Here is a 20,815-nt window from a genome sequence, read left to right as displayed (position 1 = left end):
CCTTTTAAGAATATGTATTTGTGTCTGGTCTTAGTTGCAGCATGAGGCATCTTCGTTGTGTATTTGGTTTCTCTCTTTGCGGCTTAGCTGCCCCCCTGGGCATTTTGGGATCTTAGTTCCTGGATCAGAGATCAAACCTGTGTTCCCTGCATTGCAAGGCAGATTCTTAATCACTGGGGAAGTTTCGAGCAACTTGACTTATGCGTGGTAAAAGTCAAAGCGTTCATTCATTAGTCATTTGTAACTTGGAACACATTTTCTCATTGTCAGTCTTTGGTGGGTGGATTCTAAGGCTAGTTCACAAAAGTGTATTTAAACCACAATGAGGCCACTATAGAAAATAACTAGAAACTAACATTATTTAGGACCAAATGAAACCCTATATTTGAAAGATGCTATACATCCAACATAGAGATATATACACTTAAAAAATTATAACTTAAAATATTTAAATATTATAAATAAATCCTATTATATTTTCTCCATTATAAAGTATGCTAGGACATAATTATTAATTTTCCTGCATGATGACGTTTCTGACATGATCTGCTTGGGTCCCAATTTTAGCAGTGTGGTGCATCTACAGAGGCAGGAAACTTGTCCTGATCCCACCTGTGGCATCCGTTTTCCCAACCCAAGAGTGCCTCAATTTCCTTTCAGGGTTGACACCCTCATGTTGTACAGGTACAACTACAAATCAATAGACATGTAACCCAATACAAGACAATTCTCTCTCCTTTCCGGAATCCTGAATGATGAATGGAAAGACAAAAGGTGGTATATCATGCATGGAATATTATTCAGCAATAAAAAAAAGTACTGATATATACCACAATATGGATGAACCTTGAAAACATTACATTCAGTCAAAGAAGCTAAAGCAAAAGACTACATATAGTATAACTTTTTATATGAAATGTTCATAATAAGCAAGTCCATAGAGACAGAAAATAGATGAGTGCCTAGGGCTGGGAGGATTGAAGACAAATGGGGAGTGACTGCTATTGGGAATGGGGTTTCTTTTAGGGGTGATGGAAATGTTCTAAAATTAATTGTGGTGATGGACACTCAACTCTGTGAATATACTGAAAACAAGTGACTCATACATGTTAAATGTATGAATTGTGTGGCATCTGAATAATTTCTAAATAAAGATGAAAGATAACAGATACAAGTATGTGTGTGTGTGTGTGTGTGAGAGAGAGAGAGAGAGAGAGAGAGAGAGTTCTACAGAGACAAGAGTGAAGCCAAGGATTTAGCATGATAACCAAGAATGGAGGAAAACTTTCAGATTTTGATCTACAGTGCTCAATAGGTTGGTTTTCATACCAAATTCAACAGTCACCAATTTCTAAAAAATCAAGAGGCAAGACTCCTACCCAAAACAAAAGGCCCATCTTTCATAAACAACACTGCATCTTGTTTTGGGCACCACAGGGACCCAAAGCAGTAGAGCAATCACTTATTTGCTTATTTCAGAAGGTGACCATAGTCACGAAGGGTGGCGAGAACTAAGCAAAGGTCCTTTTCTGTGACCGAGCTGGCTTTTCACACGTAAGACTGACAAACCGACCCCGTGACTTCTGCTTCCAGATCCTCCCCCACAAGGCTTCTCAAATAATGAGTTTTAGTTTTCTGGCCTTCTAAAGTCCTTCCTGTCAGAGAGGTCTACCTGAATATCTGAAAACCTTCATGAAAGAAAGTGGCATTGTGAGAGAATTATACAATGGTGGGAGGGACAGTTTCTTGCTTTGATTTTGAAGTAAAACTGGTTGTCCAACGTAGGCCCAATAATTTTTTCATCATGCCATCACAATGTTCTTGCTCCCTAACCCTACATAAAGAGCTGGTGTTCCTGTTGCAATCCTCCACATCAGAGCTATACAACTGATCTTGTTCCCTGACACAACAAGCCTGCCCAAATCCTATTTCCTGTCTCTACAAAAGGCAATTAAACCTGTCCCTTCAAAACTGTCAAATAAGGAGATAAACTGTCCTTAAAATTATAACAGTGAATTTTCCCACACAGAAAGGAATTGCTTCATGTTCACTTAAAGAACTTCCAAATAAAATAGTTCTGGAGAGGCCCTATGCACATTTAAACTAGCAAAAATAAGCTGGGATAATAATATTATATGTTGGTCAAGCTATGGGAAAACCCCTGGGTTCTATATTGGTTCAGTGTCTATGGAAGATAATACTTTAATAGGTGACAAAAGCTCTAAAACTTGTTACTCTTTCATCTAACCAATCTCACCTAGGGAACATACTCCCTGGAATTCATACAAAAATATAATTTGAACAAAAATAAGCATAAGAACTCTGTATATGATAGCAAATAATTGAAAATAACCAACATTACTGGGGAGAACATTAGGGTGAACACTGACTGTGTAACAGCATAAAATACATGAAATATTATTTTACCATTTAAATATTTGTATAGAAATGTGCATAAAGACATAAGTTACAAGTAAAAAGTAACATGAGGAACTGAATACAAATATTCAACAACATATGTATAAATAAATATCCCAAAATGTTCAGAAATCTTTTTGGTAGTTATATAAAAGGAGTTTAATAACTACCCCAATTCAGCTTTTTCTCCTGTAAAGTTGCTTAAGGTCATCATTAAAAAAAAACAGTATGTACATATAAAGTGTCATGCAGGCATAGATGCACTACTGGGGATTTTTTAAAAATTATGTAAACATTAGCTATTACATTCACTAATATGGAACAAAAATAAGAGAACCTAACCAAGGAAAGAGCTCATACAGGTATGGTGTCCATCTAGGTATTATATGGGGGCTTTATTTCCTCTGCATTTTAGACTCAGATCAAATTCAATATGTCTAAGATAATTTTTAGGATGCTAGATTTATATCATATTTCCTTGATGAGCTAAGATACCTTTCTTCTAATATGTTGAACTGCTTTATAAATATTATCTTCTTTATTTCCACAATATCAATCAATACCCCTGCTCTGGGGTCAGAATGGCAAAATCAAGTGGGTAGCAAAGCTGCATGCTTTTATTCAGATTGACATTGTTGTGTTACATACAGTTGGGACTGAGTATCAGCAGAATTAATGATTGAGCAGAACTTGTTAAATGTGACCTACATGGTTTGATCCCTGGGTTGGGAAGATCCCCTGGAGGAAGGCATGGCAACCCCACTCCAGTATTCTTGCCTGGAGAATCCCCATGGACAGAAGAACCTGGCTGGCCACAGTCCATGGGGTCACAGAGAGTTGGACACGACTGAGCGACTAAGCACAGTTCACAGCATGGACCATTTGCACCAAATCATCAGCTGCTTAATAAAAATGCAGATTCTTAGACCCCACCCCAGTCTTGAATCAGCATGTCTCACGGTGTGGCCTGGAAAAATAAATTTTTAATCAGGAACTTCAGATGATTTTTATGTCCCAGAAAGCCTCAGATTCACTGAGGTGCAAGCCTATGAGAGAGTGGTTGGTTGACTCATTAATTCATAAAACACTGAGGGCATACACAGTGCCAGACTCTCTGTCAAGTGCTAGAGAGTGAAGTCCAAGAAGATACCATTGCTGCTCCTGGAAATCCAGTAGATGGGAGGGAGGAGAGCAGATGGATAACTGAATAATTATAATAAAATATGATAAGTATATTGTGCAGGAATGTGGACAGTGCTTTGTGAGCAAAGAGGAGAGTTACTAATTCAGCCTTGGAATACTTAGGAATGCTTCCTGTTCCAGGAAAAGGAAACTTTGGGACCATATTTTGAAGAAAAAAAATAAGTCAGTAGGAACAGGACTGATGGGGAAAAAACAATGCATTTCAAGCATTTTTAACATTTTTTAACATTTCATGACATTAGGTTTCCATACTCCTACTTCAAGTATTTTAACCAGTGGGTTACCCTGTTTTTCTTAACAAGAGGCATAGCTAGAACAGCAAAGAAAAAGAGTCTGAACTCAGTGACGTGGTCCTGGGCTTTGCCATTTGCCAGCTACTCTGTATTCAAGTACATCAGTTAACCAAGCTGGGTCTTTGTTTCATTACATGGAAAATGAAGGGGCTGGGCTATATGATCTCTTGGGCAACTTTCCAGCTCTAACTGGCAAAGATGCCTAAGACTTTCCAAGCAGAACAATAAGCACTGTCATCTACATCAGCAGCTGTGCTAGGAAACTGAACAGCCCCAGAAGGTTTCTCTCTGGCTTTCATACCAAAAGGAAAATTCTTTCACTCTATGCCTGTATGGCCAGCAGCCAAAATAGTTGGAAGGATTTTTATAACTGATGAAAAAACAAAACCAACCTCATCTATAAGTATTTAAAGATGTTTAGGATTTTCCTGAATCTGACATGTTTCAAACAACAGTGAAAGGACTGGAATAAAGAAAAGCAAACATATAATTTACTCTGAGTTTACATATAGTTACTCTTCAGTTCAGTCACTCAGTCGTGTCCAACTCTTTTCCACCCCATGGACTGCAGCACGCCAGACCTCCCTGTCCATCACCAACTCCCGGAGTTTACTCAAACTCATGTCCACTGAGTCAGTGATGCCATCCAACCATCTCATTCTCTGGCATCCTCTTCTCCTCCCGCCTTCAATCTTTCCCAGCATCAGGGTCTTTTCCAGTGAGTCAGTTCTTCGCATCAGGTGGCCAAAGTATTGGTGTTTCAGCTTCAGCATCAGTCCTTCCAATGAACACCCAGGACTGATCTCCTTTAGGATGGACTGGTTGGATCTCCTTGCAGTCCAAAGGACTCTCGAGTCTTCTCCAACACCACAGTTCAAAAGCATCAATTCTTTGGTGCTCAGCTTTCTTTATAGTCCAACTCTCACATCTATGCGTGACTATCGGAAAAACAATACCTTTGACTAGATGGACCTTTGTTGGCAAAGTAATGTCTCTGCTTTTTAATATGCTGTCTAGGTTGGTCATAACTTTTCTTCCAAGGAGCAAGCGTCTTTTAATTTCAAGGTTGCAGTCACCATCTGCAGTGATTTTGGAGCCCAAAAAGATAAAGTCCGTCACTGTTTCCACTGTTTCCACATCTATTTGCCATGAAGTGATGGGACCAGATGCCATGATCTTAGTTTTCTGAATGTTGAGTTTTAAGCCAACTTTTTCACTCTCCTCTTTAACTTTCATCAAGAGGCTCTTTAGTTCTTCGCTTTCTGCCATAAGGGTGGTGTTATCTGCATATCTGAAATTATTGATATTTCTCCTGGTAATCTTGATTACAGCTTGTGCTTCATCCAGTCCAGCATTTCACATGATGTGCTCTGCATATAAGTTAAATAAGTAGTGTGACAACATACAGCCTTTACATTCCTTTCCCGCTTTGAAACCAGCCTGTTGTTTAAAGTCCAGTTCTAACTGTTGCTTCCTGACCTGCATACAGATTTCTCAGGAGGCAGGACAGGTGGTCTGGTATTCCCATCTCTTTAAGAATTTTCCAGTTTGTTGTGATCCACACAGTCAAAGGCTTTGGCATAGTCAATAAAGCAGAAGTAGATGTTTTTCTGGAACTCTCTTGCTTTTATTCATGATCCAATGGATGTTGGCAACTTGATCTCTGGTTCATCTGCCTTTTATAAATCCAGCTTGAACATCTGGAAGTTCACGGTTCACATACTCTTGAAGCCTGGCTTGGAGAATTTTGAGCATTACTTTGCTAGAATATGAGATGAGTGCAATTGTGCAGTAGTTTGAGCATTCTTAAGCATAGAAATGAAAACTGACCTTTTCCAGTCCTGTGGCCACTACTGAGTTTTCCAAATTTGCTGGCATATTGAGTGCAGCACTCTCACAGCATCATCTTTTAGGATTTGAAATAGTTCAACTGGAATTTCATCACCTCCACTAGCTTTCTTGGTAGTGATGCTTCCTAAGGCCCACTTGACTTCGAATGCCAGGATGTCTGGCTCTAGGTGAGTCATCACACCATTGTGATTATCTGGGTCGTGAAGATCTTTTTGTATAGTTCATCTGTGTTTTCTTGTCACCTCTTCTTACTATCTTCTGCTTCTGTTAGGTCCATACAATTTCTGTCCTTTATTGTTCCCATCTTTGCATGAAAAGTTCCCTTCGTATCTCTAATTTGCTTGAAGAGATCTCTAGTCTTTCCTATTCTATTGTTTTCCTCTATTTCTTTGCATTGATCATTGAGGAAGACGTTCTTATCTCTCCTTGCTATTCTTTGGAACTCTGCATTCAAATGGGTAGATCTTTGCTTTTCTCCTTTGCCTTTAGCTTCTCTTCTTTTCATAGCTGTTTTGTTAAGGCCTCCTCAGACAACCATTTTGCCTTTCTTTTTCTTGGGGATGGTCTTGATCTCTGCCTCTTGTACAATGTCATGAACTTCAGTCTATAGTTCTTCAGGCACTCTATCAGATCTAATCCCTTTAATCTATTTGTTACTTCCACTTTATAGTCATAAGGGACTTGATTTATGTCATACATGAATGGTTTATTGGTTTCCCCCACTTTCTTCAATTAAGTCTGAATTTGGCAATAAAGAGTTCATGATCTGAGCCACAGTCAGCTCCCACTCTTGTTTTTGCTGACTGTATAGAGCAGCAACCACCTTTGGTTGCAAAGAATATAATCAATCTGATTTTGGTATTAACCATCTGGTGATGTCCATGTGTAGTCTTCTCTTGTGTTGTTGGAAGAGGGTGTTTGCTATGACCAGTGCATTCTCTTGGCAAAACTCTGTTAACCTTTGCCCTGCTTCATTCTGTACTCCAAGGCCAAATTTTCCTGTTACTCCAAGTATTTCTTGACTTTCTACTTTTGCTTTCCAGTCCCCTATGATGAAAAGGACATATTTTTTGGGTGTTAGTTCTAGAAGGTCTTCTAGGTCTTCATAGAACCATTCAATTTCAGCTTCTTCAGCATTACTGGTCGGGGCATAGACTTGGATTACTGTGATATTGAATGGTTTGCCTTGGAAATGAACGGAGACCATTCTGTCGTTTTTGAGTTTGCATCCAAGAACTGCATTTCGGATTCTTGTTGACTATGATGGCTACTCCATTTCTTCTAAGGAATTCTTGCCTACAGTTGTAGATATAATGGTCATCTGAGTTAAATTCACCCAATCCAGCCTATTTTAGTTCACTGATTCCTAAAATGTCAATGTTCACTCTTGCCATCTCCTGTTTGACTACTTGCAATTTGCCTTGATTCATGGACCTAACATTCCAGGTTCCTATACAATATTGCTCTTTACAACATCAGACTTCACTTCCGACACCAGTCATATCCACAACTGCGTGTTGTTTTTGCTTTGGCTCCATCTCTTCATTCTTTCTGGAGTTATTTCTCCACTGGTCTCCAGTAGCATATTGGGCACCTACCGACCTGGGGAGTTCATCTTTCAGTGTCCTATCTTTTTGCCTTTTCATACTATTCATGGGGTTCTCAAGGCAAGAATACTGAAGTGGTTTGCCATTCCCTTCTCCAGTGGACCACGTCTTGTCAGAACTCTCCGCCATGACCCATCCATCTTAGGTGGCCCTACACGGCATGGCTTACAGTTTCATTGAGTTAGACAAGGCTATGGTCCATGTGATCAGGTTGGTTAGTTTTCTGTGATTGTGGTTTTCAGTCTGTCTGCCCTCTGTTGGAGAAGGATAGAGGCTTATGGAAGCTTCCTGATGGGAGAGACTGACTGAGGGGGAAACTGGGTCTTGTTCTGATTGGCGGGACTGTGCTCAGTAAATCTTTAATCCAATTTTCTGTTGAAGGGTGGGGCTGTGTTCGTCCCTATTATTTGACCTGAGGCCAAACTGTGGTGGAGGTAATGAAGATAATGGCGACCTCCTTCAAAAGGTTCCATGCGGGCACTGCCTCACTTAGTGCCCCCGACCCTGCAGCAGGCCACTGCCGACCCACACCTCCCCTGGAGACTCCTGGACACTCACAGACAAGTCTGGGTCAGTCTCTTGTGGGGTCACTGCTCCTTTCTCCTGGGTCCAGTGCACACAAGGTTCTGTTTGTGCCCTCACAGTGTCTGTTTCCCCAATCCTGTGTAAGTCCTGGCGGCTCTATGGTGGGTTAATGGCGACCTCTTCCAAGAGGGCTTATGCCACACCCAGGTCTGCTGCACCCAGAGCCTCTGGCCCCACAGCAGTCCACTGCTGGCTCATTCCTCCTCAGGAGACGCACAAACACAGTTCTGTCTCAGTCTCTGTGGGGTCTCTGGTTCCAGTGGGCACAAGGTATGTTTGAGCCCTCTAAGCGTCTCTGGCAAGTATGGAGTTTGATTCTAAATGCAGTTTTGCCCCTCCTACCATCTTGGTGGGGCTTCTCCTTTGCGCTTGGACATGGGATATGTCCATAGTTAACTCTTAGTAACTAACAACTGACTATAGTGGGTGGCATACATATGGATGTAGCCCACAAGCGCAGAGTATAATTAAACCTTGCCGAATAGCCATTGTTCAGGACTGGAAATGACTTACACCAAGTAATTGGTGAAAGAATGTCCCTCCCCAAACTTCCTGAATTATAAGGTCAGGGCACTGTCATATAAAAAATATATTAATAATTAATTATTAAATTATTAATAATCAATAAAGATAAAGCATCAATAATTAATTAAGAAATATAAAACATATAATAAAGCTTTTAAAATTTGTTGTATGTATGTAGACAAACTAGCTCTGAATGATGTAAATAACACATAGCTGGATCATAGTTCAGGGCATGGATAAGGTCTGAAAGCACTAAGCTGGCACAGAGTGAGAAATTCCTGGAACTGACCCTACAAAAATGATCTAAGGCTTTTTCTGAGATGTATCCTCAGATACTTTCAGTGAAGTATACCTTTAAATTTGAAAGGTTACAAAATGAATTTCTGTAACAAATTTTATATGTATATAATATATGTTATATATAACATATAGATAATTCTATATGACATATCTATTAATAATATATATATTATTTATATCTGTATATACATCTATCTCCATCCTTGCATATACATAGATGCATACATTTTGAATAATGAATTCCTCAGAAGTTCATCAGTCTGAGGCTTTAAAATAAATATTTCAAGCTTTAGAGTTTCTCATATTTTCCACCTCTTCTCATAAACAGACATTCCATAAATGTACAACTTCTGCAAAGATGATTCAACAGGTGGAAACATGACTACAAAGAGAAGTCTGCCCCTATTAACAAGTTGTGGAACTTATGTTTCTTCCTCACAGGGGAGTCCCAGATCCCTTTCACTTGGAAAATTCCTCTGAATACAGAAAAATATTTATTAGATGACTAGTGTTTGGGGATTTCTGCAGCAAGCCTAAAGAAGAAGGATCACTCACTGTCTTCAGTGATTCTCCAAAGGATCCCCTTCCCCCAGTCCCCAGATATCACCTTGTAAATTAATTTCTCTCCTGCATTAACACCACCTACTAGTGAGGCAGCATAGTCACCAAAAAAAAAAAAAACACCTGTAAATACTGAGTGTTTTTTATTTGTAACTGTTTGCTAAAAGGGGAGTGTTCCCTGGAAAAATGTGCTGAGATATAAAGAAACAGATCTAACACAGGTAAATTTAAGTTATCAAAGAGGAAAGACATAACAGGAGCAGAAGTAATATTTAAAGAAATATTGTTGAGAAAAATAACCAAGACATGGATTTGTAAAGCTCTACAAACTTCCATCACAGCAATACGGAGAAAATTAAACCATCATAGTAAAAGCTGAAAATCAAAGAGAAGTTGTAAATACTCTTAAAAACATCTGGGAAAAAGACATGTTACCTTTGAAGTGTAATAATAAGACTAACAACTGACTTCTCAACTGAAAAAGTAAAGTCCAAAACCAATCTTTACGGTGTTGAAAGAAAACAACTACCAAGATAGAATTTTCTACCCAGTGAAAATACCCTTCATAAATAAAGAATAAAGACTTCATCAGATAAATAAAAACTGAGAGAATTTATTACCAACAGAGTCATACTCAAAGAAATAGTGAAGAGAATTCTTCAGACAGAAGGAAAGTGGTCCCAGTTGGAAGCACAGAAGTGCTAAAAGCAATGAAATGCATCAAAAGGGTAAATGAGTGAGTAAATCTAAATGATAGTGACTATAAAACAAAATGATAATAATATGGAATTTTAAATATATGTAGAATTAAAATATATAGCAATTATACAAAATGGGGTTCATAGGTTCTAAGGTTCTTGCACTGTCTGCAAAATGATTAAAATACTAATATGAGAATTTTAATAAGTCATGTATGTAGTGTTGTAATCCTATGGAAACAAGAGACTGGGTTAAAAAATAAAAAAAAAAAAAAAACAACAAAGTAGGAGTGTACATTTAAACTCAAAAAAGACTTGAACATAGGACCTGAAACCATAAAGCTCTTGAAGAAAACATTGTAATAAGCTCTGAGACATAGGTCTTAGTGATGGCTTTTTGAATCTGACTCCAAATGCATAAGTGGAGCTACATCAAACCAAAAAGCTTCTGCACAATAAAGGAAACAATCAACAAAATGAAAAGGCAACTTGATGGGAGAAATGGGAGAAAATATTTGCAAATCATATATATGATAAGGGGTTAATATTCAAAAATATATAAATAACTCAAACAACTTAACAATAACAAAAACAAATAATCGTATTTTTAAATGGGCAGATCTGAACAGATGTTCTTCCAAAAAAGACACGTACATGAAAAGGTGCTCAACATCCTTAATTGTCAGGGAAATGCATATCAACCACAGTGAGACAGCACCTCACATCCATTAGAATGGCTATAATCAAAAAGACAAAAATAACAAGCATTGGTGAGGATGCGGAGAAAAGGGAACCCTTGTGTGCACTGGTAGTGGGAAATTCATGCAGCTATTATGGAAAACAGTATGGAGTTTCCTCAAAAAGTTAAAACTAGCAGTGCTATACGATCCAGCAATTCCACTTCTGGGTATTCATCCAAAGAAAATGAAAACACTTAATCCCAGAGGATAAGTAAACACCATTTTCACCACAGCATTATTTACAACAGCCAAGATATGGACACAAATAAAGATTCTATCAATGGATAAATGATTAACGAAATTACACACATACACATAGGAATATTATTCAGCCATAAAAAAGAATGAAATCTTGCCATTTGTGACAACATGGACAGACTTCAAAGGCCTTATGCTAGATCAAATAACTCAGAAAGAAAGAAAAATACCACAGGATCTCTCTTATATGTAGACTCTAAAACAAGCAAAAACTCCATTACAACCAAGTTCATAGATAACACAAAACAGATTAGTGGTTGACAGTGGGTGTGGGGATGGAAGAAATGGGTGAAGCAGATCAAAAGTTAAAAGAACAGGACATCATACCGAGTTTCAAAGTATAGCAATATAAAGGGGACATCTACTTTAGAATTGTACCTAGGATTCATCTTGCTTATTTCGGAAAACCAGGAAAGAAACTGAAAACTGTAATGATTTATAACATAGTGAGACTTTTATGTATAATGATCTCACTTACTCCTCAAAATGACCTAGGGAAATAAGTAGAACAGCTTAATTATTTTAAGATCCATCTATGTTGTAGTATGTATTAATAGTTCATTCCCTTTTATTATAGAGAAATATATCATTGCATAACTATACCACAATTTGTTTATCCACTGTTTATCCACTTGTTGAAGGACATTTCAGTTATTTCCAGATTTTGGCCATTACAAAGTTGTGGAAGTCTTTATATGGACATATGCTTACATTTCTCTTGGGTAAATGCCTCGATGAACTGTTTACAAAGTAGTAGGAAAAAATTATGCAAAAATAGCAAAGAAAAAGCTTGTGTAGCTATAGTAGTTGTTACTGTTGTTTAATTGCTAAGTTGTAGCTGACTCTTTTATAACCCCATCAACTGTAGCCAGCCAGGCTCCTCTCTCCATGGGATTTCCCAGGCAAGAATACTGGAGTGGGTTGTCATTTCCTTCCTCAGGGGATCTTCCCAACCTAGGAATCCAATCAGGGTCTCCTGCATTGCAGGCAGATTATTTACCAACTGAGCTACCAGGGAAGCCTGTAGCTATAGTAATACGGACAAAAAACTTTAGGGCTAGACACATAACTACAAAGAGGACATTTTCTAAATGATCAAGTATCAATTCATCAGAAAGATATAGCAATTCTAAATATGCATATACAAAATAATAAAGGCTCAAATCCTTGGTGTTCATTGGAAGGACTGATGTTGAAGCTGCAACTCCAATACTTTGGCCACCTGACGTGAAGAGCTGACTCATTTGAAAAGACCCTGATACTGGGAAAGATTGAGGGCAGGAGGAGAACGGGACGACAGAGGATGAGACGGTTGGATGGCATCACCGACTCGATGGACATGAGTTTGGGTGGACTCCAGGAGTTGGTGATGGACAGGGAGGCCTGGCGTGCTGCAATTCATGGGGTCACAAAGAGTCGGACACGACTGAGTGACTGAACTGAACTGAAAGGCTCAAAATGTATATAGCAAGAACTGCAGAAGAGGAATAATATCAAATCCTGAATTATAGTGAAAAATGTTAACATACCTCATTCAGTAAGTGATAGATTTTTAAAAATTAGGGATATATGGGATTTGAACATGATAAACAAACTTGATCTGATTTACTTACATAGAAAACACAACTTCTAGTGACAAAGCACACATCCTTTTTGTATACAATGAACAATTTACCAAAATTGACCATATAATGGGCCATAAAGCAAATCTTAACAAATTTCAGAAGTGAGAAATCATATATAGAGCAGATAGTCTGACAGTGGTGTGGAATTAAACTAGAAGTCAACAAAAACATGCTAGTTTTGTAAGTATTTGCTTATTCTTGCCAATGGCAGAATATTAAGCATCATATTCTTTTTTTTTCAAAGGTTTATTGAGGCATTTATTATTTTTTTTCGATTTGTTTTTATTAGTTGGAGGCTAATTACTTTACAATATTGTAGTGGTTTTTGCCATACATTGACATGAATCAGCCATGGATTTACATGTGTTCCCCATCCCGATCCCCCTCCCACCTCCCTCCCCATCCCATCCCTCTGGGTCTTCCCAGTGCACCAGCCCTGAGCACTTGTCTCATGCATCCAACCTGGGCTGGTGATCTGTTTCACTCTTGATAGTATACTTGTTTCAATGTTGTTCTCTCAGAACATCCCACCCTCGCCTTCTCCCACAGAGTCTAAAAGTCTGTTCTGTACATTTGTGTCTCTTTTTCTGTTTTGCATATAGGGTTATCATTACCATCTTTTTAAATTCCATATATATGTGTTAGTATACTGTATTGGTGTTTATCTTTCTGGCTTACTTCACTCTGTATAATGGGCTCCAGTTTCATCCATCTCATTAGAACTGATTCAAATGAATTCTTTTTAATGGCTGAGTAATATTCAAGCATCATATTCTTTATGTTTGTGGACATAGGTTGAATAAATGGATTTTTAAAAACTGGTTAAAAACTAAAAAAACAGAAAAATCATATATAATATCTAGACATAGTAACAGTTATCAACTATTCCATTTTTGAGTATGTAATGTTTTCTTATTTTAAATATAAAAAGTATTAAAAAGAACACTGCAAAATATCTCCATCCTAATTTTGTCTGCCAGTTATGCAGGTTCCCTCCCCATAGACAATCCATATAAGTTTCTTGGGTACCTTCTGTGCACATGGAGTACACACACAATACATGTATATTTTCTTTCCTTCATTTTCTTTACACAATGAGAACAGAATACTTGAGATTCATCTATGTTGTATTGTGTACCAATAGTTCATCCCTTTTTTGATGAAGCATTACATCGTATGGATATACTACAACCTGTTTATTCATTCACTAGTGATCAGCATTATGCTTTTTTCCCCTAACAGGTAAGAACATAAGATTGCCCTCATTCTTTTTGCAGGTGCATATGTATTCCATTATACAGATGGGAAATGATTTCTCAACTAGTCTCTTTTAAGTATTTTTGTTGTTTCCTATTTTTTTACATTGAGATACAACTGACATATAAAATTATGTTTCAGGTATATAACATAATGATTCAGTGTTTGTAAATATTGTGAAGTGATTGCCACAGTAAGTCCAGATAACATGTCATGTATATAGTTACAAAATCTTTTTCTTGTGATGAGAAGTTTTAAGATCTATTCTCTTAGCAACTTTCAAATATGCAACACAGTATTATTAACTATAGTCACTATACTATGCATTACATCCCCATGATTTATTTATTTTAAAACTGGAAGTCTGTACTACCTTTTGACTCCTTTCACCAATTTTGCTCACTCCCCACCCTCTGCCTCTGGCAGTTACCAATCTGTTTTCTGTATCTATGAGTTTGTTTTGTTTAGGTTCTACATATAGATAAGATCTGGCTTCCCTGGTAGCTCAGTAAAGAATCTACCTGCAATGCAGGAGACCCTGATTGGATTCCTAGGTTGGGAAGATCCCCTGGAGAAGGAAATGTCAACCCACTCCAGTATTCTTGCCTGGGAAATCCCATGGACCGAGGAGGCTGGTAGACTACAGCCCATGGTGCTGCAAAAGAGTTGGACATGACTTAAAGACTATTGCTACCCCGTGAAGTTAAACTACCATAGGTGAGATCATATGGTATTTTTTCTCCTCTGACTTATTTCACTTAACATAATTCCCTCAAGATCCGTCTGCTATACTTTTGCCAGCACAAATGATGCTCAATAAATTGCACATTTGTTAATTTATACATTTATAAGTATATCTCTGGAATAAAATCCTACAAATAGAACTGTTGGGTCAAAGGATTTGTGTTTGTCCTTCTTAGTATTTTACCAATACTTGAGCCAGCAATGTAAGAATATACAAAATGGTTTCATCAAATTTAAGAGTTAATGAACTAATTGGCTATTCTGCTTATTGTTATCTGTAACTATCCTGTAGAGTCAAGATCTGTTTGCATTATTAAACAAAACCAAGATCTTCACTGAGGAGCTTTTCTGCCTTTTGTGGGCAGGAAGCTGTCATCTAACGAAGTTAATCCCTTCGTTTATAGGACAACTGTATAATTCAGGGTTGTAAGGTTGATTACATCCCATCAGACTGAAGATTTTGTCTAGATATACTGAGATTGTGGTCTCAATGAAAAGGACTCAAAGTGAAGTCAAGTTGGCAGTTGGATAATCAGTCTGATGCAGAACTATGAGAGGTCAGGTGGCAGATGTAAATTTGGTCAGGTTTGAGCTAGGGGTTGTTTTCCCGGTAGGGGTGAGAGCCCTATACCTCTCCATCTACGGTTTCCTCACACGTTTCCCTAGCAACCCATCACACAGATGGCTGTATGTGGTACCTGCAATGATGTGGTCAGAAACTGCAGTCCTAGAGCAAAGCCATACAACCTTGCTAGAGAGCAACTGAACCAACTTCTCACTTGAAGCACAAACTGTCATCCTTATATAATTAGCTTTGAGTCCTCTTTGGGGAGACTACTCAGAAAACCCAGGTCACAAGAGCTCCCAATAAACCAGTCATAAAGGATTCTCAAAGCAGTGTCTGAACACAGAAGAATTTATGGAACAAAATTTTGCAAACTCATGAAGTAAAAATAGGTATGTTTCTAAATGCTTAGAAAAACTTCCTATTAGGACTGTGGGAAGATGACACAGCTTTTTAGTGAGAACAGAAAAATCATGCTACTATTTATAAGTGTTTACATGATGCCTGGCCCGGCACTGAGCACTGATGCGTACCATCCCACTGAATCCACACATCAACACTCTAAACTGAGTTTATCTTCGCAATTTAACAAATGCAAAACTCAGGGCTGGAAATGTCTGGGAGTCAGGATTTGAACCCAAGGCTGTCTGACTCCAAAGACTGTGCTCTTAGTCACTATGATTATATAAGCTTAAAAAAAAAGTATTTAAATTTAAGTGCACTATTTAAAAATATACAGAAGAAAAATCACTAGAAGGAAATACAATTCACAGTTGTATTAGAGAGGCAGGATAATAAAAGTTTTACCCTCTCATTTTCTTTTCTTTTTCCAAATTGTTTGTGCTGTGGTTGCCATAATCTTATAACAAATCATGTACACACACACACACATATTTTTAACCTCCCATGTGTCAACTTTCTGAGTACTGTAAATTCTTTTGCTGAGACAACACAGGAATGAGCCTAAATATCTTAAGAGTCTCTTGAGGGTTCCCTTAATCATTATTTTGTTTCTGAGCCTCTTGCAATTTATAAATAAAACTGTGTCAGTATATTTTGAGCCCTTGTATCCACTCCTGATCATCTGGATTCAATTAATCGCAACAAATCTTTTTGGGTGCTGTTAAAAGCACCTCATTTCTCCCACTCTGATCTGTGATTTGTCTAAGTAATTTGTCCCAGCTCCTTCAGTAAGACCCCGACAGCCCTCTGGACTCTGCTACCCATATAACTGCAGCTGTGAAGTACAAACGCCTTTTACTGTGAGATAAAATGGGGTGATTTTAACATCTTCCTTTTTTGTGAGTTTCCCACACTAAGTGGAATTTAGCTTAATTTATTGAGGTGACTGAGAAAATTCTGGTTTACCCTTGAACACAGCCTCAACCTATGCCATACAAATGAACTCTAAGATTGGTTGTATCTTCTTCCCTGCCTTATATCACAATGGTTCTCAAAGTGTGATCCCTGGAACAAAAACATAACATTCCTCTGGAATCTGTTAGAAATGCACCTTCTTGGGCCTCACTCCAGGCCTGTGCTGTGCTTAGTCACCCAGTTGCGTCCAACTCTTTGCAACCCCAGGGACTGTAGCCCACCAGGCTCCGCTGTCCATGGGGATTCTCCAGGCAAGAATACTGGAGTGCGTAGCCTATCCCTTCTATAGGGGATCTTCCTGACCCAGGAATCAAACTTGGGCCTCCTGCACTGCAGGCAGCTTCTTTCCCAGCTGAGCTACCAGGGAAGCCCCCACTCCAGGCCTACAGAATGCTAAACTCTGCAGTGGGGTCCAGCAGTCTCTGTTGTAACAAGCTCTCCAGGTGATTTTGACTGCTCTCATGTCTGAGAATCTTGGGTCTACGGTAGCAGACAAATCCCAGCTCTACCTGCTAGCTTCCCCTCAGACTTTGGACTCGGCCATCTGATCACCCTTCTTCAGGCTTCCCCGGTGATTCTAGTGGTAAAGAACCTGTCTGCCAATGCAAGAGACATAAGCGACGTGGCTTTGATCCCTAGGGTGGGAAGATCTTCTGGAGCAGGGCATGGCAACCCACTCCAGTATTCTTGCCTGGAGAATGCCATGGACAGAGGGCCTGGTGCACTAGTCAATGGGGTCACAAAGGGTCAGACACGAGTGAAGCAACTTAGCATGCACGCACCCTTCCCTGGTCTATCTAACCCTGCCTAACTGGTTAATTTGAAGATCAAGATTCTGATAGACAGTCATTTAATGATGCTTAAATACCTAGACAGTCAGATTTAACTAAAATACACCACTTTATACAAATTGTTATTGCACCCCAAAATAACCACCTCTCCTAGTCCCTTCTTCCTCTGAGCCAAACCATCTGCTCAAAATTTATTCTAGATTGGAGGATGGGAACAGTGCTCCTTAAACCAAAGAAACTACACTGTTCCTAAGTTATTAAGCTATTAAGAGTGAACTATATTCCATTGTATATACGTACCTCAGCTTCTTTATCCATTCATCCACCTAGGTTGGGAAGCTAACATTTGAATGTGCAATGATGTCTGAGCTTCTGCAGCATTAGTGGGTCCCAAGTATTGCCTTATTCAGTGATTTTTCAGCTCATGTTTCTACTAGGTTCATGACAGTAGGTGTCTGAGGCAAGGCAATCTTTAGGTGCCTTTGTGGGAGGGGAAGGGATGGCCAAAGTGAGGGGAAATTGTTTCAAAAGGGAAGGTAATCCAACTCCTTTCAACTAAGTAAATTCAAATTTAGCCACTCAGAGAGCAAAGGAGGCTTCTAAATTTTATTTCTAAGTTCCTGGTATCATGTACATTCTACAAATCCAAATCTGTCCTCATAACACCTCTTCCCACGTCCAGAAAAGGACACTGAAATAGGGAAGAATTGAGTGACTGGGTCAAGTTCTGATGCAGAGGCTGTTCAGACCTAAAAAGCCAAGTCTTCCTCTCCCAGTTTTTTTTTTTTTCTTTCTTGCCAAATGGGCATATTTACATTCACTTAGCTTTAGCACTCATCCTGTTCCAGAAGCGAGGCCCAGTCTTCTGCCAATATTTTCCAGGAAACCACCATGTCTTTTATCACTTTTGCAAATATTTTTTCCTGCTGGTCTCAGAAAGAGCCCCATTTTGGGGCTCCATCCACTATTTGCATAAAAATCCTAAAGCTGTATCCTTAATAAAATTTCTATCCAGTTAGAAAAATAAGTTCCTTTACGAACTTATCATTGCCTGTACACACTGCTAATATGTAAAACAGATAAACAACAAGGACCTACTGTATAGCACATGTTCTGATCAATGTTCTGTGGCAGCCTAGATGGGAGGGGAGTTTAGGAGAGGATGGATACATCTGTATGTATGGCTGAGTCCCTTTGGTGTTCACCTGAAACTACCACAACATTGTTAATCAGCTATACCCCAATACAAAATAAAAAGTTTAAATAAAAAAATAAGTTCCTTTATTAATCCCTTACTAAAATGTTGGGCATGTTAGTGTGATATACACAGAAGCAAAAGTCCCTTAAATCACTTCCTAATAATTGTGAGCATACTCTGTGCACTAAACAGTTATTCAAGGTGATGGTTATTAGAGTAGTTGCTTTGTCAGAATTGCAAAGCCTGAGTTATGGACCAAGAAATATTTCAAGTCAAGACTACTGGCTAAAAATACTAGATCTAGCTCATCTAATTTTGGAGGGCAGAGGTTTCTTTTTCCTTTTTTGGCTATTCCATGTGCCCCGTGGGATCTTAGTTCCCCAACCAAGAACTGAATCTACTCCCCTTGCTGTGGAAGCATGGAACCCTAACCACTGCACCGCCAGGGAACTCCGGGAACAGGTTTCTTATGTGGTATTTCCCCCGTGTGCAATATTAGAAAAATGATACCATACTTACTGAATGAAAGTACAGCAAAAAAACTTAACACTATTGGGTATATTCTTAATACTGAGAAATAAGAACAGACTTGAGAACATGCATAGTAAGGTTACAATAACTTTTTTTTAAAGAGACAATGGTAAAAAGTAAGGACTGTATATAAAGAAATTTCTTTCTTCCTCCATTAATTGATGATTCTTTCTTATTACTCATTTTAAAATCAAAACAGTCCAAAGAGTCTCAAAATAATTATAAACATGACCTTAAGACATTCTGTTTAGATGCTTAGAAAATTATGCAAAATACTTATAATTAGGCCCATATATGAACCTTTCCTTTTATGTACTGAGATTTTTTTTTCTTTTTTAGAAAACTTTAATATGAAACCTCCTGATATTCAAGTTAATACCATAACAACAAAGATAACTTGACCAAATTTTGAACACCTCCTTTGCTATCTTTGTCCTGCAATACTTTTCCTTCCAGCTGTGAGTCTCAAATTTGAGTGTACAGAAGAATCAGTCAGGAAACTGGTCAACAGTGTAGGTGTCTGGGCCTCACCTGTGTCAGAGCTGGCTAGAATCTGCACTTTCAACAGCCACAGAGGTTCCAGTGCTGTCCATCTAAGCACACTTGAGAGCAGGCAATGACCTCAAAGCCAGTGGGAAACCTAGCTATTAAACCAACCTTAAAATTTCAGGTAATGATACCTATTTGGTGCTCACTTGGATGGAACTAGGAGGAGAAGATGTATCTATGTGGTCCAATCTGTAATTTCCCACTTCCTCCAGTAGGGGAATGATTTATCCACAAGGCAGGAAAGTCAAGGTTCCCCGGATAATCTAAGTAAATATTTTCCCTCTCACTCTGTGTAAACAAGTTCAGGTGGTTTTAGGTTACAAAAGTTAAGAAGAAGAAAGCAGGAAAGGTGGAAAAGAATTAGAGTCTGAATAATTACAGGGTCTGCTTCAGAAGGCATTTACTCAGCTAATCTAGAACTGTCTAGTAACCTAATAGTAAGACTTTGGAATTATTCATTTTCTGGCCTCATACTTTCTGCAGAGTCCATGAGCATTTGGAAAGATGGTCTTGTTCAGAAATCGTAATCCATCCCAGATGATGGAGTGGAACTGCATCTCTCAGTAAGATCTCGATGACCAAATTCTTCTCAGTCATCTGTGTGCCTACCAAGGGTTTGCAGATTCTGCTCTGCATCTGCCTATTACATTAATAAGTATCTTACTGTTGATATCATGGTTCCTATTAAACTGCTCTCCTACACAGGTTCTAATGATGCAACACACAAGAAAAAGCACTTTCCTGAAAACAGCCTTACTTTTGACCTTCCACAAGGGAAAAACTCTTAGCTTTAGCTTCCTGCAGTTCTAGAACACTTTATGTTTTAAGAGCTTCTTGCATTTGAACACATCTCAAAATCTTGGCCACACCCAGCCTCTCTGCTCAAAGCATCAGTACGTACTTATAATTCCTAAAAGTGTTCGAATGCCTTTGTACCAGGTGACTGCACAAAATACACTAGGGGTAAGTTACAATATAGCAATTAAAAGAAATGAGATTTTGGAAACAAAAAAACCTAAAACAAGTTTGTGACATGAAGCCTTCATACCTAGTGGAGGTACCACATGATGGGCACAGAGTCAAATTCACACACCCCATCCTGTGGCATCCCTTTTGGTCAAGGGCAATGTGTTTCCACA

General features: G+C 38.6%; 1 protein-coding gene across 2 annotated transcripts in view; it reads right to left on the bottom strand.

Moving 5' to 3' along the window:
• DOCK8 (dedicator of cytokinesis 8) overlaps nucleotides 1–20,815 on the bottom strand; it is a 221,716-nt gene that overhangs the window by 169,627 nt on the left and 31,274 nt on the right. The window lies entirely within an intron of this gene.

Source organism: Odocoileus virginianus, chromosome 18 (assembly GCF_023699985.2).
Source record: "Odocoileus virginianus isolate 20LAN1187 ecotype Illinois chromosome 18, Ovbor_1.2, whole genome shotgun sequence".
Classification (NCBI taxonomy): domain Eukaryota; kingdom Metazoa; phylum Chordata; class Mammalia; order Artiodactyla; family Cervidae; genus Odocoileus; species Odocoileus virginianus.
This window is presented reverse-complemented; position numbering and strand designations above follow the sequence as displayed.